The sequence below is a fragment of the Anopheles stephensi genome, chromosome 2 (genome assembly GCF_013141755.1).
Source record: "Anopheles stephensi strain Indian chromosome 2, UCI_ANSTEP_V1.0, whole genome shotgun sequence".
Lineage (NCBI taxonomy): Eukaryota > Metazoa > Arthropoda > Insecta > Diptera > Culicidae > Anopheles > Anopheles stephensi.
Genome location: NC_050202.1, coordinates 17968808 through 17996165, shown reverse-complemented (window position 1 = coordinate 17996165; position 27358 = coordinate 17968808). Strand labels below are relative to the sequence as shown.

The 27358-nt window shown below is 43.9% G+C and overlaps 1 protein-coding gene across 10 annotated transcripts in view; it reads left to right on the top strand.

The window, feature by feature from the left end:
- LOC118507230 (microtubule-actin cross-linking factor 1) overlaps positions 1 to 27358 on the top strand; it is a 181242-nt gene that overhangs the window by 28419 nt on the left and 125465 nt on the right. The window contains exon 1 of one of the 10 annotated variants that reach the window (XM_036045413.1): positions 24910 to 24992. The exons of the other annotated variants lie outside the window; for them this stretch is intronic. The gene's annotated coding sequence lies outside the window, so the exon portion shown is untranslated. Of the gene's footprint in view, positions 1 to 24909; positions 24993 to 27358 lie in introns of those variants that run through there. 10 annotated transcript variants of the gene reach the window in all.

Genomic DNA, 27358 nt, shown 5'->3' with positions numbered 1-27358 from the left:
AGCAGCAACTACAGTGGAAAAATGCATCCAACTGCAACGAATCCGTTGGCCCTATAGCTGTTAAAGCTGCATATTTGTGTGTGTGTGAGTGTGTGTGTGCAGAGATATGTGGGTGTTATGTTTTTGTACGTGTGCAATGGTGTGCAGTGCTGGATGGATGGAAAATGATTCATTAATTCGTTCTGCTGGGTGTTCCGGGGTTTTAGTGCAGTGATTAATGGCTTGCCATTTTTTTTATTATGTTGTATGCGTCTCTGGTGTGCTTATCGCGTGTGGTGTGTACACCTTATATGGTGTAGCCAAGATAAGAAGTGATAATATCTGCTGATGATGCAGTGCAGCTTGTTTTACAGCTCGCGGTTTGTGCTACAGGCTTCTTAATTTTGTGAAGTTTTCTTGTATTTTTACGATCGAGATTGTGGTTTTTTATTTTCTTAAACTTATCTTCTGATATAATTTTCTGGGTTTTTTTTTGTGTGTTTTATCCCTTTTTGGGAGGTTTAGTACAAAATCTGCTCAACAAACAAAGCTTATTGCCTAATAGTGGGTAATTGTGGGAAGTTTTCCTTATTTTATTTAAAGTCAATAAGACGACAGCTGAAGCTCTTTGGAAGATTATGAGATTTTATGTGGATGGTGCTTAATGCGAATCAAGATGTCGAATATGGTTCCAACGTTTCAAAAATGGTAACTTCCACCTTCGATAAGACTGCCTTGAGAATTGCCTTTAGAAAAAAAAAACTCCTTACAAAAGCATGATGAGCTGGCTTCTAGTCGAGGAGTAAGCTGCTAAGCCTTAGGCTGCATTATTTAAGAATGGCCCAATAACAAGGAACATCAAGGGTTCCTCCATGACCTGATGCCGGCAGATGTCGACCCGTTGTTCATCTCTATCTCAAACTTTATCTCATCCACCTTAGTCTTCAGAGGTCTAAAGGACCGGTCTTCACGTATACATAGAAAATTTGCTTTACTCCTGGTTTGCCTCCAAAGTGTTCCAAAATTTGCCTGAAAGGAGTCAAAAAGACATAAGAAATTATGGCATAATTTTGTAAGAAATTATGGCAAATCCAAATCCAAATTGAAAGGCTCTGGTGGGCTAGTCATGCCATAAGAATGATTCCGGACGACCCATTCCTCAAAGTCCCGTGAGGCCGTACACATGGGCATGTGAGGTGTGTTTGGGCGAAGTTGAGATGGAATTATGGTGTGGATTGGCGTGGAGGCTTAGTTGTGGGCCTTTCTACTATATGCTTCCAAACTTGCTGCCTTTTATTTTTGTTGAACTATAAGTAAGCTCCACTTATTTCTACCACGTATCAGTCACGGTACCAGATAATCCCCCTGAAAACTTTTAATTAATTAATTAATCAACTACCCAAACATACCGCACAGGGTGTGGCATTTAATGTGCTGACAGAGAATACACTTGACCACACACACAGAAACGCCGCGTGCCTAGCGATAATTAGTTTTGCAAAGACACCAAAGACTCTGTCAGGTTTGTTTTGTACAACCTGTTGTTAACCGTACGTCATGAAATTATGACATTTATGACCGACCTTGTGCCGGCAACTAATCACACCGTAAAATTTGACTGAATTGAGCAAGGCAGGCAGATACGAGGTTTTCTAGTAGAAGTAAAAACGCTCAACCGCCTAGTTTTGTGCTTTGATTTGCAAGCAAGATAGCTCCGTGAAGAGGTATTTTATTGAAGAAGGTCAAGGGAGTGCGAAAAGAACATTATACTAATCAACCCCGGAACACACGAATACAGTGCCTCCCCCCCAGGGGGTAGGCAGTTTCTCTGCAGACTATTTCTATCATGTGGCTGTTTTACGAGCAATGAGGGGCCAACGCGTGTCCGCTGAGTAGAACCTCCGACCATGAATATTCATCTAAATCAACGTTGCTTAGTTGCACTTTTCGCTTCTTCTGGTCTAACGTTCGGTCCAACCAACGCCACCCAGGCCCGGATGAGCATAGAATCGTTGGCGAGCATATATTTGCATTTAATAATTCACTTGATTTGTGTCCCGGCTTCATTGCAATGTCAGACAAAGGGTATGAAAGTAATAACAGTTCGTTATCACTACTGTTCCACACCATCTCCCCTCTAGGGGCCAGTATTTTGGACAATCGTTCAAAGCATAAGAAGAGGTTGTCGCCTCTTTAGAAAAAGTGCCAAACAGAATGGACCATTTATTCACAGTTCAAGGTGGTAAAATTTGGTCAATAAAGAAAATGGTCCTATTTATTAAACGTAACCACAAGTGTCGGGGGGGGGGGGGGGGGGGGGGTATCTGGATGGTTGGGAATGGGAGAGAAGGACTAGGAGATATCAAGCAGGAAGAAGGGTAGAAGATAGTACAAAAGCTGGTGCTTATGGTTTTTTCTCTTCATTTTTTTCCGCAAATTTGATTTTTACGACCAAAATGTGTTGCATGAGATGATGCAAGGTTTTTGGACAGGAAGCTGATGCTATTCTCAGTGGCAAAAGCAGATGCTTTCAATCAAGAACTTCGTGATTGGTGTCATTCGGTTTGGGGTTTTATTTTTCCCCTAAAGTCTGGCGTTTGCATTTTGCTTGTGCAGCAGCGGTACGTGTCATCACGTATTTATGGCGTAACATTATGAGTGCCAAAAATTATTGGCATTTTTTTTTTGGTGTGTTTTGGTGTTGGCCAAGAAATGATCTCCTCTGGTTTGAAAACATTTGAATAATTGGAAAACATAGTCAGGATAATCGTCCTTAAATTCTTCGAACCGGCTTTCTCAATATGCAGGGCTTGACTATCCAACTACGACAGACATCCACGCAAGAAAGCCAGAAACTGGGACACCAAGAACTTATGTCGCTAAAGACTCACTCAGAGTGCGAAATCTAAGAACTTTTTGTGTGATCCTATCACTGGTGCTCTACAAACTCGCCATGATGTCATACCGACCCCGAGAGGACTCGAAGTCGCGACCACTGGAACCGGTTGTCATTGCGCTTCTGAAACAGCATTTAAATGGAGCCAGCTATTGCTTATGTTTGCTCACTTCAGTCGACCACGAAAAGTCCTATCTATCATTACCCCGGGGGCTTACGCACTACTAGCTAATAGCGCTGCTCGTGTAAACATGCAATTTGCATAAAATAATGCATTAGTAGATCAACGTGCGTGTGCTTAATTCTGGTGAGATCCGGTGAACGCACGAATGACATTCAGCCATGAATTGATTGACAATAAAACTCCTTGAATTTGAACTTGATGTGCTTCTAGCCAATCTGCATAATATATTCGATATCAGCTCTCTAAACGACCAGGTGACAACCCCATCACAGAGATGACCCTTCTGGAAAGGCAAGGGCACACAGAAATTGTTCGCTTGATTGAGCCCAGCCGTTCATTTGTGGTCGGCACAACCGTGTGCAACATTGTTAGCGAAGAAAACTAGTAAATGACGCCATGCCGGTGGCGGCATGGCATCCCTATATAAATCTATGCAATTTCGTTCGTCACACCCTGGACGTTGTTGTAGAGAGGGGCGGGGTGAAAAAACCTTCACAAAACCTATGATCTATTGCGAAACCAAGGCGTTGCTGCTGCCTCACGCGGTGTGCTGTTTGTGCCACTGAAAATGTCACAGCAGAGGTTAGGGTAGCAATTTGTGGGGTAGGCAGCAGCACAATAGGACAAATGCGTTCTTAATTACTCTTCACAGTGGAGACCGCCATTTGAATCTATCTGTACAAGGAAAAAAAAAACCTCACCAATAAAGGTTAAGAGGTGCAATTGAAGTCGTAGTGTGTTGTGGTTTGGGTGATTGAAAAAAGTTGTTTAATAGCTCGCAAGAATTTTCCAACCAGCCATCAAACCACACCTCCAAGAAGTTTTACGATCTTCCGCAATATGGTCCTCTGACGCTACCCACCACCAGATGGCGTTTTAATGTCTAATTTTTTTTCTCGATTGGTTTAAACATGTTTGCTGCTGAGCTCACCGCACATTGCGGAGTCGCGATAATAAAGCAACAATCACACACTACAATTAGCACAATGATCCCGCCGCGGTCACGCTTTTGCAAATGCCCATTTGTTGAAGTAGGTGGCGTGGGAAGAAGTGCACTAAAGTGGACTGTGATGGCGCAGCGGCGGTGGCTATCAAAGTCGATCACGTGTAAAAATAAAACAGATTTTTTGCTGGGTGGGTGGATTGGGGTTGAGGTGTGGCTGCATTCGGTAGCGAACGATTGTCGGTTGGGGCCGCGTGCTGGTACTATTATTAGTGCCTTCTGCCCACACAGCGGCGTCACCGATAGGCCATTGAATGCAGTGCTGAGCGGAAGATTTACACGCTGCACTTTGCAAATGGCTGTTGATTGACCATTTGCATAAAATCTGCATCGATTTGTGTGTCTCTGCTTTGAGTAACGCATGGCACCATTGTTTCTTGCTTAATTAGGAGCAAGGGTTGTGATGTTGATTAATTTATCGAGTCTAGGAAATGAATTCGTTAGTGTAGTTATCGTTATAAGCACATCATTTGAACTTGATCGTCATTATTTTCAATATACTTTCTGATGTCCAACGGGGCGGCATTGTGGTACAGGTAACTACGGCGCCTGTCTTCACACGGCAGGACCGGGATTCAAATCCCATAGTGAGGACTGACTATCCAACTACGTGGTACCTTTAAGTTTAGTAATCTAAAAATGGCAGGCATGACCTAAGAGGTCGTTAGGCCAAAGAAAAAGAAAAAGATATCCTCAATTTCTTCAACATCCGTAAGCCTGTAAGGAAAAAAGTGATACGCGTATAAAAATTTAAGCTGTTGCGAAGGTCCCTAACGGGATAATAGTGTCTCTAGGTTATGATGCGTGTGTATTTAATGAAGATCGCCCGCTAAAAGTGTGTTATTCTGTGCAAATAATGGTACAACATGAAGAGTGCATCACAGAAGGGATCGATGCCTTCGGTGCTATCGCGCTTCAACAAGTACGATCGCATGATCCTGACGTTAACAAGTAAGTGCGTCTCCTCCAAACAGTTAATGGTCACACAAATCTCTCTCCACCTCACCCCAGTCCAATCTGCCCTGCCCCGAAGGTCAATGAAGTAAAACAAATAAATTACCTGTTAAAATCATCATTAGTGCGGGCAGCTCGGGCGAATGTTTTTATTAGTGTCACGCTGGAGTGATTTTATTATTTGTCAAATTAGGGCCACCTCGTCACGGCTCATTAGATTTTGTTTTTTGCCTAGGCTGCTCCGACCATCCCAACCTCAGGCCGCGTGTTGTCATTTCTTGTATTGTTTAAACGTCAGCAATAACAGAGTGTTGGGACACTGGTAGACCCAACAGAAAAAAAAGACACCGAATGTCAACAACACTGGTATGAACGGTAGTTTTTGTACTCTGTTTTGATCTTTCAACTGTTTGTTTGATGCATCTTGGAGCAACCAAAGAAAAAACGGAAGACGTGTGTTCTCCGCGACTTAACGCAACAAACATTTCCGGTTCGACTGAACGGCCCAGACCAACATACCAACAATATGCGCTCTGCACAGAGTCCGTCTGTTCCGTTTGGGTGCGTTTTGGTAAATTTGCATATCGTGCCTGCCTGCTCGCAATGCTCACAAAGAGAACGTTCTTCTCGGGAGTGTTGTTTGGACATGAATAAGGATGGCTGAGTCGCGGAACGTGCGTGAGAGCTGAAAAGTAAACACCTTCTTTGCTGACGACGGCATCCTCTTTCATGTGCTGCTCACCACAAACATTGGCAAACTGTGTTTGGCTTCGGGCTGACGATCGGGTGAAAAATGGAATTATTTATTTGAATGGTGAAATATAGCTTTCGGGGGTGGTGGAAGTTGTTTCGAAATCTTGACGCTGTTTATTATGCAGGTCAAAGCTTGAAGTTCATTAGGCGATATTCTTAAACTCGAAACTGAATTAAAATTTAAGTAATTTGTTCAATAATATTAACGTTTTCTTTTCTCTTGTTTCATTTTAGGTAAGTTCTTCACGATCAATCAATTCAAATCTAAAATTGTCGTACCAGGATGACTTCAAGCCTCAAGGAAATTAAATCTTGCGTGTGAATTGGTGAGCTTGCGAACTTCAAACAACATGCGATTTTGGCATCCTCTTCAAGAGAACAAAGATGTTGCTTTTTAGGAAGTCTTTTACGTCCTTTCTCATTCTCATCTCGTCTGATGATATGCGAAAACAAACCGAAGAATGTGAAGCTGTTCAACGGTCTCTCAACGCTTACGGAAGAAACACGTTGGACGGCGATGAGCTATAATTTGCATTAATTAAACTCTTTACGGTTTTAAAGTGTCCTTGTTTGTTGTGCATCTGTTTTCGGTAGCATGAAGCACACCGCGCTTAAAGAGGAGTGGACGGTGGACAGTCAGCTATTCCGGACCAGACAGGCTAGATCTATTCGTTTGTTAGCGGTTTGAAAAAGCGAGTGATTTAAATGTTTATAGCCAACAGGTTCCATTTTTGGGGAACGATGGCGCCATTAAGCCCAATCCAAATTTTGGTTGGCATATTTTAATCAGTATAAAATATTCAGCAAATTTAAAATGTGTGCAAATGCGTTGCAAACAGGTTCTCGGCGGGTTAGCTGGTCTGTCTGATTGAGATATCCAATCATGGGTTTGTTCTTTTATTGCATCCAATCGGGCAAGATTATTTTATGTTGACGTGATTGTAAAGTGCTATAAAATATTTTGCTTCGCTAATTTATATATAGCCATATGTTATGAATTCGGTAACTCAGTTTAAAAAAAGCCAATAAAATTTTATGCAATATCGATTGCAAACACGCGCCGCTAGCCTAGCTGTGCATCCGTAAGCCCTGCTTCCCGTGTCAACCTGGTTGACGACAGTGTTATATGGAGCACTGGCCAACGACAAAACTACTCGGAAGGAAGAAACTCACTCGTCCGTGGTGGCGTACACCGTGGTGTGGGATTTGCATAATTTACCATTTGCACATAATGCTGAACGAGGTCACTAATAAATTCATAAACTTCGGTATGGCAACCGGCCGAGAATGTCTTAGAGGGCCGCCGTTCGTGATGCTGGACACCGAAATCGGGTTCCGGAGAGAATCGATCGGCGGCGAGATCAATTTAATTTATGGACGTAATTTGATGCGGTTTTGTTATGAAACAACCACCAATATTAGCATCGACTTGATATCCACTGTTGGGCGAGCTGGATGTCAGGTGTTGTTTTGGCGTTTTGGCGAGAAGAATTCAGAGCCTTTAAGATATGGTAGCTGTAACCTATTTTCCAGTGTAGAATTTTAAATTAGAAAATTAGCCACGACATTGTTGATTTGTTGAAGGTATCGTTGAGTAATGTAATGTTAAGGCTAGGCTTGTTCTCCTTCTCGAAGTTGATGGGCCACGCTATTATTATTGAATGAAGTATGTAGGTTGAGTGCAGCAACCAAAAGTGCAAGAGCCATCGGTTGTGCGTTCACCACCTCCTACAGAAAAAGCAACTTTTCACCGTCTAGACGTCTGGAGGGAAAGGGATTGCCTTCGCGAGATAGCCCTATACCGTGGAGACGCCATACGCGGTTTAATCTGATTTTCCTCGTTTTCTTCAACATCGACAGGAAGGCAACCCACGCGTGTACTTAAAACGGGAACATACAGCATGGCGTATGGCGATCGACCACGACGATGCCGATGATCACGCGGAGGTTCGAGAGCCACAGGCCTCGGGTTGCAAATTGGCGAATTGACATCGATCGACCGTAGATGGGAGTTTAGGGCCAGCAGGGTTAAATAGCGTTACACAATTTATTGTTCCACTCTCGCTCTTTGTCTGGAACATCGCTGTTGGTGGGTTGGTCGAATGTAGAAAATAGTTCCTTCCTGTGGGAGCTGTAGGAAGGGCTGGAATGGCTGGTAAAGCAACAACCGTGGGTTAGCTAGAAATGTGATTCACCGAGGGAAGAGGCGTTCAATCATGAACGGTTTCTGTACGCAATCCGGCTATCAAGGTTGTAAAGGGACGAGTTTAAATTAAAGGACAAATTAATCGTATATCGTTCTAGAATGTGAAAGTACCTGCTTCGCACCACGTCATCGGTCATCTTGATTCGGAATCACGGCCTTCGCAAGGCTTAAGCATGCATTGAAAAATCAGTTTTGATTGTTCTTTTGACAAGCTTTAGAATGTGCTGATGTCGGAAAGTTTGAAGCTCTCGTGTGCGTGCATATCCGCGCTTGACATGCGACACTAATGACTTCTTGAACTGACACATCCGGTAATACTCGACGACATGATTTGGTTGGTCGGCGCACACCATCGCCGACGGTTTTGTTGGTTTCGTTTCGCAGCTCGCTCATCGGTGTATGACAAACGATCGCGACGTTCAAGTCGCCCGGCCAGCTACATAGGAGTGGAGACTTTTCTTTCTCTGCATTCTCTTCCGGTGCCCTGTTTTCCTTTCGTTGGTTTCGTACAGGAATGCACAGGAAATGCATGATTTGAGTGGAACATTCGGTGGATACTATTGGAAAGGTTAAACGAATGCCTTGAAGAGGCACATTCACATGGACTTGTCTTCCTCGTCGTATGAGAGATGAACTCACCCTGGAATGGAGGCAGGAAATTGGCTAGACATTTTTCGACACAAACAAAATGGTCGTGAATTGTGATTTTGTTGTGTGGTTCTTTCTGTGCTCATCCCGATTTATGCATGTTCGTGTGTGCTAAATCCTCCCTATCATCCCATCGATCTTCCAATGTAAAGGTTAGAGTGTACTGGAACTAGCTAATCCAAGGTCTATAATTGGAAAATATCGATTCGATACGGCGCTTCTATAGCATTCATTACATTATGTCTCGTGATGTTGCCGCGGATGGATTGCTCGGTGGAAAGTGGAACACACGTGGACGATGCATTTGAAAAGCTTCCAATTCTCGTTCTATACTTTCGTTTACGGCGGCGTATCCAGGGCGTTGATGTAATGAATTGTCATGCTTTTTTGTTGTTGTCGTCGGCTCATCGTCTTGGGAAATGAAGTGATTACCCCTGTGCTATTATACCGTTAGATCTTAAGCAATAAAACCTTTTTTCCCATAGATGGCTTGCCCAGGCAGTAGAAGAAGCTGGGTGGTATGTGCCTGACGTTCCGAGCGATGAAGATGGCATGGTGATCGTGCGTCATTGTGTTCAGTTAGTCTTTGTCGTATATTTTGGCTGATTAAGCATGTATTTAATGGTGACGTTGTATCCGTTTTATGTTGGCCAGCTTTGATATCTGATACATTTTAGTAATATAATGCCTTAGAGATACGTTTTCCAAGCAAAACATTCTTACAACTAAGCTATGATTTAATGGAGAATTTGTATGTCTTTAATAGAATGAAGTTCACGAGTACACTACACTATCAAGTTATCGATAGTGTATTTAATGGACCATTTGACTCCATTCCCGCACTTGGACACGATGCCCACCCAAGCCGTTGCAGAATAAATATTGATGCTTTCCATCACATAAGACGACACGCCGAGTGCATTTTCCATGATGCAGTTTTAAGCTTGGCTAAGAAATGGTTGTTGATTACATCGATCCGATGGCTGGAGATGGATGGTGAGTCTCTCCCATCCAAGAGCATCAACGATATGTGCACTGAAGCGTCCGACAGTATGTCTCCTACGCGTTGAAAGTCGAGTCAAGCTGGCGTCGTCAACTTGCGGGATGCGTTAGACGAACAAAAATTGGAACAAACTAAAAAAAAAACAATCTTCAGGGATCACGCACACACATGAGCATACGGGTGTGTGCGATGATGCGTGTCAAAGACGATCGAAATGCATGGAAGTGGAACAGCACACATACACGCGACAGGTGTAGAGCGTTTCAATTGAAATCGACTAGGGTCGAGAGAGGTACCAAAACCCGAGATGAGTGGGTGAAACAAAAAACACTGATCTGGTTCGTGGGATATGAGGTGCGAAAAAGGTGTCACAAAGGGTGAAATTGGATTATGGTGGCAGGCGTTAATGTAATCACGACGCTCCTTCTCACTGTCACAGGCCAACCGATCAGCAGCTTCGCGTAACAATGGGTACTTTATTCGGTTGAATTGTCAGCCGTGTGTTGGATTAAGTTAGTGTAACGAGGTCGAGGTGGTGTCGGTGGTTGACTTGCGGAACCACGGAAGTGAGGGTACGCGCACTGGAAGAGTAGTTCTGTCAGGGTTTAAACGCGGTACGCGGTAGTGTAGGACCTTCATGGAAGATTAGGTACGGGCACCTGCATTTCAGGTTCTTCGTTTCGCCTAGATATCAGGTTGTAATGCAAAAGCGATACTTTGTAGCGATTATAGGCCACTGGCGTGACTTGCCATTTGATATGTCAGGTAGCAGATTAAAATACTGGACATGTCATTTGGAGAATCGGGAATTCCTCTCACTCAACTTCTTTAATATATTGAAATAGGTTAATGTTCGTCATCTCTGCTCCTTGGAACATTGAAAGCTAGGAATAATTTGAACCTAGTTAATAAGTATCAAAATATCCAGTGGCGTGAGGATGAATAATGAAATTAAAAGAGAACAACCGACAACCACGTTACTGCTATCGGAATTAGATGATCTGTTGCTGATGAAGAAATCGAAACAAGGCCCCCCAAAAATCCAAACCGGTAGCACAGTACACTACAACAGGTTCTTGGTAAGCCGGAGCCTCCGCCTGTCTAGTGCTGATTTACGATAACGGCTTGTTTATGTTTTCCTGTCACTCACAGCATCTCAGCGACGGAACTGTATCCGAAGATGACGAGCCGTGCGTGCGGAGATAAATTTGGAAGGTTTCGGATTTATTTATTACATTCTTTATTATTCCATTCGTCACCACGTTTTGACGAATGGGGGTTAGGACTAAAGGGAGGAGAAGGACGCATAGGGCGTTGGTTGGTTTGTTGTTGCGAACCGTGGAGCGAGCTGGACGGGTAAATTTATCACTTCTAAAAATGGAAGTAGCCTGATGTTCTAATCTCGATTGAGTGGTTTTTATCTCGATCGTTTGAAGGGAGGGAGCGCACGATCGGCACGTGATCGGGGTGCTTGAAGTTATTTTGGGGTCGCTTTTGAACCAGGAGTAGAGAGTAGGGCGAGCATGAGCATTCCCGATTCTGTGAGCTTCGTTAGGTTTCGGATGTTTCAGTTCGGGTTTTCCTTTTGCTAGCTGACCGGAAGTGGGACTGAATTTCGAAATCTTAAAACTTCTAAGCAAATGGCATGTTATTGTTTCTCCGAGCGACTATAGTTGTGGTAGCCTCTCCCAGCTGCTAGCAGCACACAACACTCGATCGTGAAAATTCCATGGGAAAATGCTATCCCGAGGGATGCCGTTTGTGTTGTGTCCCTTGCATGGGAAAATTTATACGAAATTGCATCGTTGCGATGCACAATTCCTATCCCGTCTAATGCCTTTATTGTTCTAATGTGACGGCTCCGGCTCACAGAAGCTATTTTGGCTCACGAGGCACGAATCCGGGTCAAAAACTAGCTTGTAGTTTCCCTTGGGAGAGCAAGGCGAGTTGCAGCAGCAGCAGAAGCAGCAGCAACATGTCTCTTGGTCGATCTTCTATTTTGTACTTCGCGTTGGAGTGGAGCAGTGGAGAAGATCAACCAACGTTGCCCCCCTTTTTCACAAGTCAGCTGCCGGAAAGGTTGTACCATGGCTTGTCATGCGCGGTCTTCCCTTGTAGCATCGTCATCGTTCTAGCCTCTTCGTTCACTCTAGTAGCCAGCAGTCTTAGGGCTTGTTGTAGTTGCTGCTTGGGCGTGAAGATTGTGAGCGGTGGAATTGTGTCTCCCAAGCACCGATGCGGAAGATGTCCAATTTGACACATGTCTGTCCGTCCACTTATAGCGCTCGGTAACGCGTGTGGCTTGTTGGAGCGAGTGCATGGCATTGATGGCTCGTTCAGTAGAACGATGATGACGATGCGTTATGTATCGGCGGTTTGGGGAGGTAGCTTAGTTAACAACGCGATTTACATAGTTTGTTGGTTAAGAGTGATGTTGGTGGTGCAGTTGCAGTCCACTACTCGGTTACAAGTCGAAGTGACAAAGCACCATCATCCCGTGTTTGAGCTGATGGCTTTCTCTCGCCGAGTGAGATAGGGATGCGATGAGGCGGTTGAATAAATATTGGATGAGTTTTACTGAGCTGAAATGTGCATCCTGCTTAACGATGCAATTTTGCATCTTCATCGCGACTAATGAGGTGGTTCACATATTCGAGGATCAGATCATATCCCGTGGCGGACCGGCAGTAGATGCGACTGAGGCGCCAATCTTCACACGGCAGGACCAGGGTTCAAATCTCATCTGGACCGTCCCCCCATAGTGAGGGCAAAGAAAGAAGAAGATCATATCTGAAAATTTGACTTGAAAATATTAAAATAGTCATGAGGTAGTTCTCTCACCTCACGTCTGGTTTCGTACAGCTGATCGAACGATTCTCACATGACCTATCTCAATCGGTCGTTCCGTTGCGCTAGGTCAGGTCCTCGTTATTAAAAGATGTCTACTCGAAGCGAAAGGAAGCGACGACAAAGCAAAAAAACCACAGACACTCGCGCATAGCACGAGCCACTCGAAGATCAGACGCTAGACTTCAATTTATGTGCGATGGCGATGCCCCACCAGACGGGACGGTTAAGATGATCGCTCCCCCCCACCCGTGTGTATGCGCGGATCTGTTTCGTTTTGGTACAAGAAAAAACAAATCACCTCCTTGCAAGAAGACGGTGGTGGTGTGTCTTGGGACGCAGGGAACGCCTTGACTGGTCAAACATATTTATTCGTTCCACCCCCAATATACCACTTTTGACGCGTTAATAATATAGATAGAACCCTGATGGGTGGCGGTGTTTGGGTGCGAAAGAAATAAAAACAGAACACACCATTAGCTCGATCCTTACGGAGTGGGGTCGGTCGCCGTCGTGATGAAGGAATAGGCATATTGTGGTACACAAATTGGCCACGATTTATGATTCCTATTTCGCCTGCCCCTGTCTGTCTGTTGTGCTAGCTTAGTTAGCTGTCTTGGGATGGGATGGGAATATTGCTAAAATTTTTCGTCGAGGTGATGGAAGTCCTATCAGTCATTCATGTCCACCCGGACAGACGGGTGGGTAGGGGGCCACGGTGATGCTAATGATTCCGAATCCTACAAAGAACTTTTTCCCACATGATTAATGGTGTATTGGGCGGGTTTGATGAGATGTTTCGTCAGCTTCAGGGCGCGCACGTGAGCAGTTCTGCCAAAAGTGTAATGAATAGTTGTCATGCTCTCATTACTCTAGATTAAAGAGGGTAATTAATAATGACCGGTTGTTTTTGTAATAGTTTAGACATGTTTTTGCCCGATTTTATTTATGTTTTAATTGCTTGAGATATGTTTTAAGATTCCTCTTAAACGATTTAACCTCGCTGTAGAACGCAATCACAATAAAGGCTTGTCGGCGATCCTCCAATATCCCCTAAGAGATCTTCTGTTGTGTCGTCGTCCTTCCCTCCGTTAACTGCATGTCTTTATGTCGCAGTTAATTCCCAGCGCAAGGCGGCGCTCGTTCTTCCCATGTGGTCGGTGGAATTTCTTTGAAGATAATTTCTACCTATTCGCTCGGAAAATAGCTTCTCAAATCACTGTCTCGCTGTAGCATTCCACGGTACTCGATCGGCGAAAAGAAGGGGCCTTCTTATGTGCTTCCCTCTGTCGCCCTCTACCCCAATGTTCGAGTTCCTGTTAAATTGGGCACCATCACCGTCAGGCAATGCTCTGGACCAGTCGTTGGGGCAAGAAATTAACACATTATCGTAAGGAAGGACTGATTTTAGTCGACCGAGTGGAGGTGTGTGTAGTACCGGTTTATGTTTGTCCTCCTTGCCGACCACATTTCGTCCAAACGAGCACTTCTTCCGAGCATCAGCCCACTTTGAATTGGTGTGAACAATCATCAGCAAGATCAGCGCAACCTGTACTATCATTACCACCAGCCGGGGAATGATGGGATAAGCAGAAAGAATGCACTTTTCTGGGTAGGCCAATTTAGGGTGCAAATGAGGAAGAGAGAATGTGGGAAGAACCACAACTTGAAGCTGATGGTGAGAAATGTCCGTGCCATGCTACTTACTCTAAACCCTTGGCAAAACCCGAATCTTGGCGAGGCGAGTGTACGAAGTCACTTCTTTTAAACTGATGGCGCTAATTATGAGAGGTTTTGGCATAAGTGCAAACTGTGTGGTATCTTCCTTTCGACCGGTTAATCGTCTCGCAGGTCGCGCACACACTGATAAAATGCGGTACCGCAAACAGCAATCGAGGTTTTGAGCGTAAGTAAGCAATAAAGATGCTTGACATGTTGTTGTGGTGCGAGATCGATCCACGCTCGAAAAACTCTCGACCGTTCAAGTTCCGCTGAACTGTTTTACGTGGGCTGAATTTGAATTTGTGTGAATCACGAATCACTGCGAAACATCGAGTGGAACAACTCTTTTCTTTCTATTTCGCGGTCCCCCTCGTTGCGGTCGTTGATCGTACGATGATGATCTTCTTGGCAAACGTTGGGCAAGGGATGAGTAATTCGCGCCCTAACGGTGCATCTGAACCACGAGTACGGACGTGTGCATACGTTTACCATATGGCACACATGATCGCGGGATATGGTAGAAGGCTTATTTTGCGAAAAATCGCATAGAAGAGTCACTTATTATTCATAATGCGTATACGATTTTGCGCTCTTGCCCCCAAAGGGGCTTAATATGAAAATTATGGCAATAATTGTATGTAACAAGAACGAGTCCTATTTACTATTCGTAGTTTATCGGAGTAGTTAAGTTTGATGCATGATTTAATTCGTTGATAATGGCCAATTGCTCTATAATCATATGCATATGCTCTATAGAATAGATTATTTTCCCCATTTGCTTTATTTTAGAAGGAAAAAAAGGAAATTAAAAGAAAAAAGAAGAAAAAACTGCTCCTACAAGCTCTGAATAAATATAAATAAACAAAAAATAAAGTGATGTTTGAAAAACAATAAAATATAAAAGTTTTTTTCAAAATCAAAATAAGTTGGTACATTTACAATGGTACAATTGTACAACAATTGATAAAAAACAGGGAATATAAACAGTATGTATTTAATAATAATAGTTCTCTAGGTCCATGTACGAATTTTAATATTTTGTTAATTGTTATTTTATTTAAATAGTCTAGATTTTTATTTTTTCAATGAAATGAATTGTTCCTTTAATTTATACTTCTTATATTGTATGAAGTTTTTTATTTATCATTAATTTTCATTTTATAATTATTTTTTTCGTCCTTCGGCTCGACTGCTACTGCAGTATTTCATTATTTTTTTTATAATTTAAGTATCATGGCTCGCACCGTATTGTAACCATTTGTTTAATGCTGTATACTTTATTTGAGCTTTTATTATTAGTTACACAATGGTAATAAATAGTAATTTTTTACACAATAGTAAAAGAAGTTTAAAAAAACAACACCCTTGTACCACACTGTATTTCCTGACTGCAGTAAATTCGTTTACTGTAGATCACGCACACACGCAAAGCGCAGTACGATAGGTTAGTGTCTTCGCTAAAGCAACTGCGCCGTTTTCCACTAGGTGGCGCTAATGTGTCAGTTGTGTCTGCTGTTGCTACTGATGCTGTCTGTTCTTTTGATCCCCTTTTGTACGATTTATCACGTTTTCTTTTTCCATGAGCTCCATGCGGGAATTAATACACACCCTTTAAAAGTAAATTTGGTCTCCCACACTTGGGTGCCTCCGGTTCGGGGAGCCAGCAGCACATAATAAGCGTCGGCGGTTGGTTTCGTTAAACGCAACCGTTGGGTGCATCATGAATCGTTTAGTGCTGCGGCCGTGTACATCGTGTGCATCCTTGCCGTTGAGGATACCACTGTTTAAAAAAGGTAATTTGTGCGTGACTTTAACCAGATTTCGCCTGTCAAAGGAAGCAAAAACGTGCAGTCGTTTAATTCGGTAATTGCGGTAAACCATAGCTGACGAGATGACGGTCAAAACGGGAAATTGAGCCAGGATTTCTCACCATCCGCGTGGGCACTTGTTCGCACATTCGAAGCAAGTGATGTAACGTTAACGAGCGTTGATAAAGACTAGGACACCCAGGGCAGGTTTTGGGCAGCTGATGATAGACATCCCATCGTGTGCCCGGTACGCCCGGGAGAAACCGAGCCCGAGTGGAGGTTGAATTTTAATTAAAGCCCCGTGCACAATTTTGACCAACTAGGGAAATGCGAAGGCTTTCACGTGGTGTGGCTGTCGGCTACCGGTGAGGTTTCGAGGTGATGATTTCTTAATCGGGTGTGGATTGATAAATTATTTATGAAATTAACACCGCTCAGGGTGCACCTAAAACGATTTTAAGCGATACTGCTGACGATAGCTGCATTGCAATCGTTCGCTTTGAATTAGATGAGTTTAGTAGACGAGAAAGAAATTTTATGCTGATATATTCATTTTAATATTGATATTTTTATGAATATCTCAATCAAAAAGCGCTCTAAATAATCTCTTGTAGAGCCGGTTTCCTAAAGATTTTGATTTTCAGATGCAACTGGTTTCTTCAGCTGAATTTTCCTACTGCAAAGAATCATCAACAAATGCAAATAAATCAATTCGCCAGCGCGAGAGAGCGAGAGTCAACACACAAGTTGAAGTGGTTCATGTTTTACACGCATTAGCTTGGAGGGAGGGTTCTGGAGGGTTAATCTTCATAGACATGCCGTCGTCTTGCTTATCGGTTGTTTACTTCTTTTCAATTGCTCCTTAATGGGTACTCCACCGTGGTGCAGAGACCGTTAGTGCAGCAGCACAGCGCCCTTGTACCAGGGGGGTTGGGTTGGGGCCCTTTTGAGGTCGATGGTGTGTGTGTATGTGTTTGGGAGAAGGTGATAAAATAGGGGTGCGTGTCGTTTATTACTACCGTTGACCGGCTATCGATCCATTCATTACGTAATGTGATGCACAACGATGAAGCACCCCTGCACGGTGCAGTTTTCTTTATGTGGTGCGTTGATAATGCATTATTTATTGGTGGTTCGTCGTGGCTCGTGCAATCGAAGGTGATTCAATTGCAGTGTGGATGTAGCGAGAGAGAGGTCGTTTATTGATCCGTGTCTCTGCGGTTTATGTCTTACTTACGTGCAAACTCCGTTCTATGCGTATCCTTCAATAGGGTTGATGTGATACTCGTTTGTGATGAATGAATTTGATGAGGTGATCGAGAACTATTTTATAAGCGAAACATTTCAATTTGGCAGATACTTGGAAAGGAAGAAACGCATTGGTAATGAGTCTAAAACTAATTGCAATATTCTTTTAATAGCCTATAAGAGGGATGCTCTGTTAGCCGAGGCGATAACGGCGCCGGCTTTCACACAGTAAGACCGGTGTTCAAATCCCACACAGACCACCTCCCCGCACGTACGGGTAAAATAAAGTCACAGAAGGCCAGAAATGACAGGCTGAGACCTCTCGAGGTTGTAGTTGCCAAGGAAGAAGAAGAAGAAGAAGCCTTAAAGATTTCTTTATCAATATAATTATAATGATGATGATCCCTCCCAAACCACTGCATAGGCACTGCCAATCTATTTAAATAATTGTTTGATGTGTCTAACAAAGGTTTTGTACATTTTTTGAAACACCTAGTGAATGTTTGAGGACTGACCATTACCAACTAGTACCTCAGGCTAGATTTAAACTCCAACCGATCCCTTGTCGGTATTTGGTTTAACCCCAAGTTCAAGTATTGCTGCGCACGTGTCTCGAGGCTATACAGACTCACTCTGATTCTTTTATAAAAATACTACTTATTTATTTATTATTATTAAGAAAAACAAAACTTCATCATCATCCCCAAAAGTTACAATAATTTTTCTCAGATTAGGATAACACATATAGTCTTAAGGCTTATACGACACCGTGCCAATACGGATTTCGGATTTTGGAAGCCCGGTGGACAACGGTGTCGGGTTTCATACGGCAGGGTCGGGGTTCAAATCTTATCCGGACCGTTCCTATGTAGTGAGGACTTACTTACTTACTTATCAGGCGCTACAACCGCTTTGCGGTCTTGGCCTGCTGCAACAATCCTCGATAACGCTCAAGGTTTAGCGCCGTCGTCTGCTAATCGACGACGGTTTACCGCCGTCGTCTGCCGGCCGTTCTGGCGGACGCATCAACGCCATCACTCCATCTCAATGTGGGCCTAGCACGCCTCCTCTGTCCGTGTGGACGGCCTAAAAGGACTTTACGGGCTGGGTCGTCCGGTGTCATTCTCATGACGTGACCAGCCCACCGGAGCCTGGCGAGTCTAATGCGCTGTACGATGGTGAGATCATCGTACAGCTCGTAGAGCTCGTCATTGTAGCGGCTCCTCCATTGTCCTGAACTGATTTTCAGGACTGATCCTGGACTGATTGTCCTGGAGGCACTCCAGTCCTGGAGTGAGGACTGATTATCGAAATACGTGGTAACATTTCTAGTAAGCCAGAAATGGCTCGCATACGACCTAAGATGTTGTTACGTCAAAGAAGAGAAAGAGATATCATTTTGTATATTTTAACAATTTGATTTGAAACAACTTGATCGACCGGATAATGGGTCGCAAACTGCAGCTACAAGTTGCATCGCAAGTACCAGCAGAGAAGTGATCGATCGAGGCAACAATAATTGCAGTACATGTTGATCGTTTCAAATGAGCGCTGGCATGAATCGATTTATTGTAATGCATTCAATCACTTCATCATCAGTAGCTGCTGCAACGATTAGCGGCAATGAGTTAGCGAATGCAGTGGCTTAATTATCTATTGTCTCCGTAAAGTATCGATGAGAAGTGTTTTACATCGTTAAAGTTCCTAATTAAGACTTTATTACTAATTTCTGCTTATTTTATTTCTGCTTTCTTACAGGTACGTATCATTCTTGAGAAATCTCCTTCGAATCAACGAGCGCATGTGAATACTGTGTAAACCATACAAGGAAAGTAGTACAACAATTAATTACAGTAAGAAAAATGGTAAGTTAAATTTATTATTAATGTTCAATCTTAATCTCCCGCACTGGAAAACATCGCGACATAATCTTCAAAGCGTGACCGTCTTCTGATCTTCATAACTAACAAAAAAAAAAAAAACGTTGCCTGAAGTTCAAGGAAATCCTTGCAAATCTTCCGTACGATAATGATCTTTGCGGCTCATAAAGCGACGGCTCTAACTTATGAGTATATCCTAGGTTCACTCGCCACTTCGTACGCCGGTCTCTCGGTGCGCTTAATGCCAGACGCTTATTGGGCGTGCGATGTACGCAATGCGCTATTTTTATGCGGCCATGCGTCTGCTCCGCATATTTCCGCGTCACTCATTGCACGGGGGGGGGGGCAATTGGCCACGACAGTTTGCGATTTTCCGAGAAGATTTATCTCACTGAATGTGTTGTGATTTGATTAAACCACTCAAATACGGTGATGGGAGCGCGTCGTCTTATGCGATGTGTCGAAATAGATGATACTTGCTCGATCATCTAAAGAATCGATGTCTATCTTTAAGTTGGGGAAAGTGCTGCTTCTGCTTTGGTTCTTCAATCTTGCACCGATATATCAGGCTTCAACGACATAGTTCACTCTTCAGATCAGCCTCCTTGTGTACGGGAATCTTTCTGATGGGGAGTTATGAACAAAATCAGATATTTGTATTTTTACACCAAGAAAGCTTGTTTTCACCAACCTCCAATACCTTATCAAGTGGCCCCGATCAACTTGCAGAAATTTATGAGGTGTGGAGAACTGCACACCATCGGACGATGGCTAACGATGATTGGATCGGAAGCCTTCTCCGCTTTAATATCGTGGACCACTGACTTGTTCGTGCATGAAAGCTATGACTGCTCCCGCTGGCGGGAGGTAGATCGGCTTTCCTGTTGAACGCTGACTGGAAGATAATTAGTGCGCAGTACGCGGTATTGCTTTCGTTAAACATAATCAAACATTTCATGGGGCAGAGTAGAACCAGCAGATCCCATGTCCACCAAACTTCATGACGTTCATTTAGCTTCGCCCCTTTTTATTGCCGTGAAATCCAGTTCCATAAAGCATCACCCAAAGGGTATTCGGTTCTCATGTACCGCATAACGGATGGCTTCAAAATTCTAAGAAGTCTTCCAATGCTGTGGGTTGCCAATTCATCGCCCCCCAAAAGGACGACTCAGCCCGCCGTTGAGCATACTTGATCTTGCCGCATCCGAAATTCGCGGGTCAGTTTTGCGGATGAGGATCACCGGAGCGGGGCAGGGTAGGAGGATCGGATCGTTTTCGCGGGCTGATGGGTTTATGATGCTTTAATTGCCCATCTCGTCTTCCGAGGCCTCGGACGTGACTTTGTTTTGATCAGGATGGGGGATCATTCGCTGCAAGTGGCTGCCGTCTGTCTCATCGGACGGCGCCATTTATGGTCAAATCGGACCTTTGTTTGTCTCTATGGCAGCAGCAGCAGCAGCAGTAGGGTTGGCTTTTTGTTGAAGTTTATGTGAGATGGGCGTTTTTTGGTTTTAGTTTTAAGATATTTGCACTGTGTGGTGCCTCTGTGGGCGGTTGCGTTGTGCGAAACCGGACAAGGACCTTGAAGATTAGGCAATATTGTGCAAATGAGCTGACATTGCAGGATGTCGTTTTTATATTCAATTTTCAACTATCTTACGAGGAGAACTCAATTTGACCATCTGTAAGAGCATCACGCGTGACCCCAAAACGGCGACATGTTGAGTAAGCAACGTGGCAGGTCAACGTAAAATGTGATCCTGTAAATTTATTGACACGATATTGTGATTATCACTTGGATTGGCAATGCAATGCTATTTTAATAGCTGTTCAGGGAATCGGGAGCGAAATCTTGAGTTTTATGATGCCACCCGATTTCCTAAATCTGTTTATGTTTCCCACGACGAGATGCTATTTTCACGCCATATCAAACTGCATCCACCGGTCGGGGACAGTTGCGGGGAAAATATCTTTCGTGGACCAAAAACTGCAGCACCGGGTTGCATTGTTGCGACAACAGCAATCTCGGTCGGGACGCATTTAGTTGCGTTCACTTTCTTCGAATATGGACTATTAATAGGTGGTGGAAGTCGTAGCTCTCTAGCTGCTGTAGGTGCTGCGGTCGGCCTAGTTGTATGTTGTTAGCGCGGGTTCCCTTTTTTATTTCCGTTTCTTGTTGTGTTTGCCCTCAGACAGGTATACGTGAGACTCGGTATGGATGAAGCAAGGCTGGGGAACGTCATAACCCGTTCTGCTTAGGTTTTCTTTTTGTGGCTGTTGTTGGAAGGAATATTTTTTAGTTCGTTTCTTATACTTCCTGTTAGGAAATCTTGTTACCAATGAAGCTTTTAAGTGCTATTTATAGAAAGGTGGGATCTTTATGCAAGAAACCATATCACTAAACCTTCAATTTTCATAAGAAATCATGTTCAGATAAAGGTGCGATAGTATATTCTGGTCTAGAACATATGACCAAACCTACTAAAAACTTCCCAATGTGCCGCTCATAAGGACCATCATGATTGCATATTAATTACGCTCCCATTAGGCAATCGATTAACATTATGATTTCCTCCCTGTACAACGGTAACGCGCCACATTCCCTGGATGTGCAGACCCATAAAAGTCCCCATCCATGTCTCACCCTCGGACATCAATCAACGCTCGGACCCCGGAGCCCGGTGGAAGATCCCGTGAATGGTAACGGTTTGGACGGGTTCGGTTTTGTCAGACCACGACGTGATACATAGTTCCTTTCGCTTTAGGCAAAGGAATGCATCCTCTGTAACAGCACCAAAATGGAACGTGGAAGCTACCGGGGATCGAGAGCAGCGGGGCGAGTATTGCACCACACACCACCACCGTTCGACAATTAGGCGGAGGACATCCATCGCGCTCCCAGCAAGTCATCCCGGTCGGTCAAACCGTCATCTTGTGAATGAACTGTGCTTTCCAATTTTATCTCAACGCCAAGGTAGTTTGAAGATGATGACGTATACTTGTTGGGAACGAAGCAGCCCGTACGGGTGGACAGTTTCCATTGAGGCACAACTGGGTGACGATGTGTCAAACGAATCGACGCGGATGGACAGCCGGGCAGGCAGAGAGGGATCGATACCGTACCGATGCTTCCGTTCGATATGGCATTTAGCGCAAAACACTTACTTTCCACGATCGTTATCAGTGGGCAGGATGGGGGACAGGTAATGGAGAAAAACTGGTTGGAGCAGAGTTTTTCTTACGTCTGGGGAGTTCTTCATTTTTATGCGCTTGCCTTCTTTCTTGTTCGGCCTTACTTCGGCTCTAGTTTTTCTCACCTTCTCTGCTCTAAGCTGGTAGCTGGATGGATGGATGGTATGATGGTAGAGATTCCGATCCGAACGATTGAAAGTGAAATGGTTCGTATATAGTGAAAGTTCGTGATCAATATTCCCCCCGTGCCGGTCGGGACCGCATACCGGGAGAGCGTGAAGAGGAGGTTGGTGCTGCAGACATTGGGGCAGAGGGAATTCTTTTTTGCAAACTGTTTTGCTACAATACGGTTGAATAAAAGGCATGAGGATTTATGATGCATTCTTCGTAGGCGTGTGCTCTCTTCTCTGTTGTTGACCTCATCTGTCTGAATTTATGTTATCAGCTCCATTAGTCAAGTATGACAGCGGTTTGTAATTTTTGCTTTTTATTAAAGAATTAAGCTCGTAAAAAGAAGCCGTTTCGTAATCTGGTTTTGATAACAGAAGAATTTATTGCTTTATATGATTGAATAAAGCAATACGGCCAGGCCGTTCTTTAAGAATAAAAAAAAAATATATGATTGAATAACCTTGCAGGAGTCAGAGAGAGAGTTGAGTTGTTGTAGTTGTTGTTGTTGTTGTAGTAGTTGTAGTAGCCTCTTTGGGTCCTTGTCTTACACCACAGAACGACAAAAACCTTTCACTGGATTTTCTTACCCGCTTGTGATATGAAAAAATGCTGAATCCAAGTTGAGATTTGAAACCAAGACAGACGGTGTCGTTGAGTCATGCACTACTGACAATACTATCCAGCCACCCGAAGAGTGAGAACGGCGAAGAGAGATTTAAAGCACCCGACGCTAAACACCACTGGATCAAATCGATCTGATTGATCGAATTAAATTTTTAGCTTCAAATTTAATCTTATCAAAACTTGCGTACGTACCCCACTTATCAGTGAATAGAGTAGATTTATAGCTAAAAACGTGGCCACTTTTGTTTTTTTTTTTGTTTTCATTTGAATAATGTCAACGTGTCACACACTGTGTACACACCATTGGCTAATAATACGGCTATTAGTCATGTCATGGTTCGGTTTGCGACCGTACCGAACACCGGATGACTTCATTGCCTGTTTTGCCGCCTTTCTTTGTGACATTTCTTACCACAGCAGCAACACCGGCGATGGGTCCGTGACGTGTGCTGTGTGTGTTATCAGAAATTAATTAGCACATGTTTCGAGTCAACGGTTTCGGTTCCCTTCTTTTTATAACCGTTTGCGATATGGACGCTCCCAACGTAGCTGCAAAGCTCAATTTGACAGATGGGAGGGAAATGTTGTGCGAAAAAAACATACAACCCGCCGGTGTGGTGTAATTAACCTACAATACATCAAATAGTTTGCCTATATCTCATAGAGGTATAGTTCTTGTGTAGCATAGAACGAGAACGCCCCCTTTCTATTTAATAACGTTTGCCGAAGGTGTTTCCCTACTCATGAGCCATCATTTTTCACCGAAGATGAGCTCAGCGTAAGAAAACTATACTTTTAAACCCCTCTGCTCTGAGGTACGTTCTTCCGGCATGCAATACGCTCGTTTGCTACAGTCACGCACGACCACATTGGGGGAGCTTCGTTTTCCCATCCATATTGACTCCACACTCCACAGTGGCAAATAAAATTTGCATTTGATGGTTTTCACTGCGGATGGCCGGCAGTATTGGCAACTGTTTTTCCTTGCACTGACCACAAGCAGCCGACGACGATGACGACGAATGTGTCCGGGTTCGAAGGTACGTAATAGTAGTAGCGCGCCGGGCTCCCATATCTTGACTGTAAGCACCCCTGTTGGCAGGTGTAAGTGAGCGGCCGTTTCGCGTGCTGAGCACCAAGGTTTTTGAGAGACGGAATATACTGGTGCTTGCGTTGGTAGTTGTGTGGGACCGCGCGTTTGTTTGTTTATTTTATCAAAATTTCCAAAGCTAAAGGAAACTGTGGACTTTGTAAAGTAAGTAGTAGAAAAAAAAGGGTGAGTTTGTCAACTTATCAGTGGGTAAATACACTGTCAAGAACAAGTTATGTGAGACTTGATGGGGACATACTTAATTGGGAGAATTTTCATACGAAGTTGAGATCATCAACTTTTCTCTTATGGATACAAATTTCATGTAAATTTGTATTACTCTGAGCTAGAAATACAACGAAAAAGCCCCAACAGTTGTGCCAGTTATTGCCTCTGATATCAGCTCCGCACTGATAGGAAACATGCTTTCATATGTGTGTGTGTTCGGGGTGTTTTCAACCAACCCCCCGACAAGTGTTCGCGAGCATATTCGCGTATCGCGACTCTTTCTCTTATCCATTACGTACGTACGTTTGAGGAGAGTTAGAGAGAGAGAGAGAGAGAGAGACCCTCACACACGTTGTTGTGGATGGAGCATCCGCGCCGGTGTTGGTGTGGCAACAAGATTTCCCCGTTGGCGGGGTACGTCGCGGCAGCACCTCTGGTTAGTGGGAAGGTTAGACAGGCCGCGCATACATTCACGACTTTCAGTTTGCTTTTTAACGTGGGAGCATTCCACATGTTCCCGTGAGCTGCTGCCAGTGCGTTGCTCGTGTGTTGATCTGTACAAATTTTATTATACCTCACTACTACTACCTTCCGGGAGGGAGCGGAAATGGGGGGAAAAAAGTGGTCATAGAAGTAGTAAAACAAACTCAAATTGTAACAGTGTTTTCCCTCTCAATCCCGGGCACTGTCTCCACCACAGTGCACGTGTTCGGTCGTTCGATATTCGCGAACTCGCGGGCGCGTTCATTATTGATTAATAATTATACGGCTTGTTCGGCGTTGACTCACAGCTGGGTGGTGTGTGGCGAGAGTGTTGCCAATTTTGGCACAGAATGACAACGTTTTAATTTTTTGGTGTGGTTGTTGTCAAGGAAAAAAGTTCGTGCTCTGGTGTTGGTGGTAAAGTTTCATGCTGACAGTGGATCAATGAAAATAAAGTGCTTAATGAATGCAGTAGTGTAACTGTGTGTGGGAATCCTGTTAATATTCGCATATGATTCTTGAGTATAGTAGTGTGAAGTTGAGTATAAAAATTATTATTGGAGCAATCTTCAAACGGCTGATTCAAAAACTAGAAGTAATGGTAATGGGTTATGAAACGTCAAAATGACAGAGGAAGAAAAACAAACAAGTAAACAAACGATCTCTTCCCACATATTTGCTTCGTACTCCCGTTCTCTGAGCGTAGTTTTTTGGGGGCCCTAAATGCACTTTATGCAATTACCAGCTCTCTTGCACCTCTGACCGTTTCACACTGGCTGTCACATGCTGTTGTGGAATGTGTCACGTTGCAGTGGGAAAACACGGCACACAAGTGTGTACACTATTATCACCGTCCTGTTGTGTCTCTCTGTTTCTCTTCATCGATATCTATGTCCGTACACCGCGTTCGTGATCTCATTAGCCTCGGGCGATCAACATTCTAGCCGGTTCCTCGGTTGGTACAGGAGCATCTATGTTTCCAAAAATAATCTGACATTAAATGGTGCGTGTTTCTCGCGTGTGTGTGTGTGACCGCGGTCAGTGACGTTTCTGGAGCATTGTTTTATTTACGTTTTTAGACTGTTTTTTTCACTTGTTTCTCTTGTCAACTAGTTTCGTTCGGGTTGCTATGTCTAGTGGACTTTTCGTATGTTTCTCTCTCTCTCTCTCACTCTCTCTCTCTCCTATTGTTGTGTCCTCTTTTTATCACGTGTACTTTCTTTTGTTCTTGGTGCGTGTAGAATGTTTTCTTTCTTGTCTTTTCTATTTCTTTTCCTCAGTTTTTTTTCTTTTCTTGGAAATTCGTGAACACCGCAATGTTGCTTTGCGTGCTCATGTATGTAATAGCAGCAGCGGGGGAGGCGTATTCTTGGCGGAGATAAATTTGCATAATTTTTTACCGCATGTGCTTGTTTGAGAGACGGAGAGAAAAGACTGTAACTAAGCATGTGTTTGTAAAACCCGCGCGCACGAGTTTTATTATCGCGCACGTCCGCTGTTTTGTGTGCGCCTGTGTGCGTTTTGTTTATTTCCACCAAGATATGAGAAGGTGACCAATGTAAAAGGAGGAAAGAACAGAAAGATTGCGTGCGCTCCATTGCGTCACCGTCTGCCGAATCGTTGTCACCGGTTGATCAGGGTAGTCGGATGACGGCGTCGGACAGGCGTCCCACAGCAAGCTTATAAGGATTAGAACGTGTCGACAAACGTTGGACCTCTGGGTGGTTCGATGATGGCGCATGAGATACCGAACGGCGCTTAAGAGGCGGACCAGTGCATTTTGCACTCCGGAGCATTGGTGCATGTTGATGCATCTAATTTTACTACCCAACCCGTTTAGCGATATATCGAATGCCCCACACATACTATGAGACGCTTCACAGACACAGACAACGGTGTTCCGTCAGTGTGGTTCGATTGCATTCCTCGTTGTCGTTATTTTCCAGGAACATGAAACATTATGCTGCCTAACACGCATACAGTTCCTCTGGTTCCATCACAACGGCTGGTGCATCCTCTGGTTGTGAAGCACTGTGCATTTGCGTTTTGTGGTTATGTTTAACTCACGGTTCTTCCTCTTTGTTGTCGAACCGCCGTCGCCGATGGTGCATTATTTATGTTCTGGTTCGAATGGCTCTGTATTTTTGTTAGATGTTTTTCTTCCCCGTTTTGCCCACCGTGGTACTGAAGGAAAACCGAGACGAGAAGTTTTCTTTCCCTTCTTTGCGTTTGTTTCGCGCTCTGTGTTTGCGTGACTAAACGTAATCTTTCTCTTCGGTGGCTGACTGAAGGAACTATTGAGTAGTTTGAATAAAATTTGCTGTTTAGAGCAACCGGGAGGAACTGCGTTCATTTTTAAACTCCTATAGACGGGTAGAATTTTCTTGAAAGCTCGGACAATTATTATTAACACGGAAGAATTAATTGGAGATGCATATG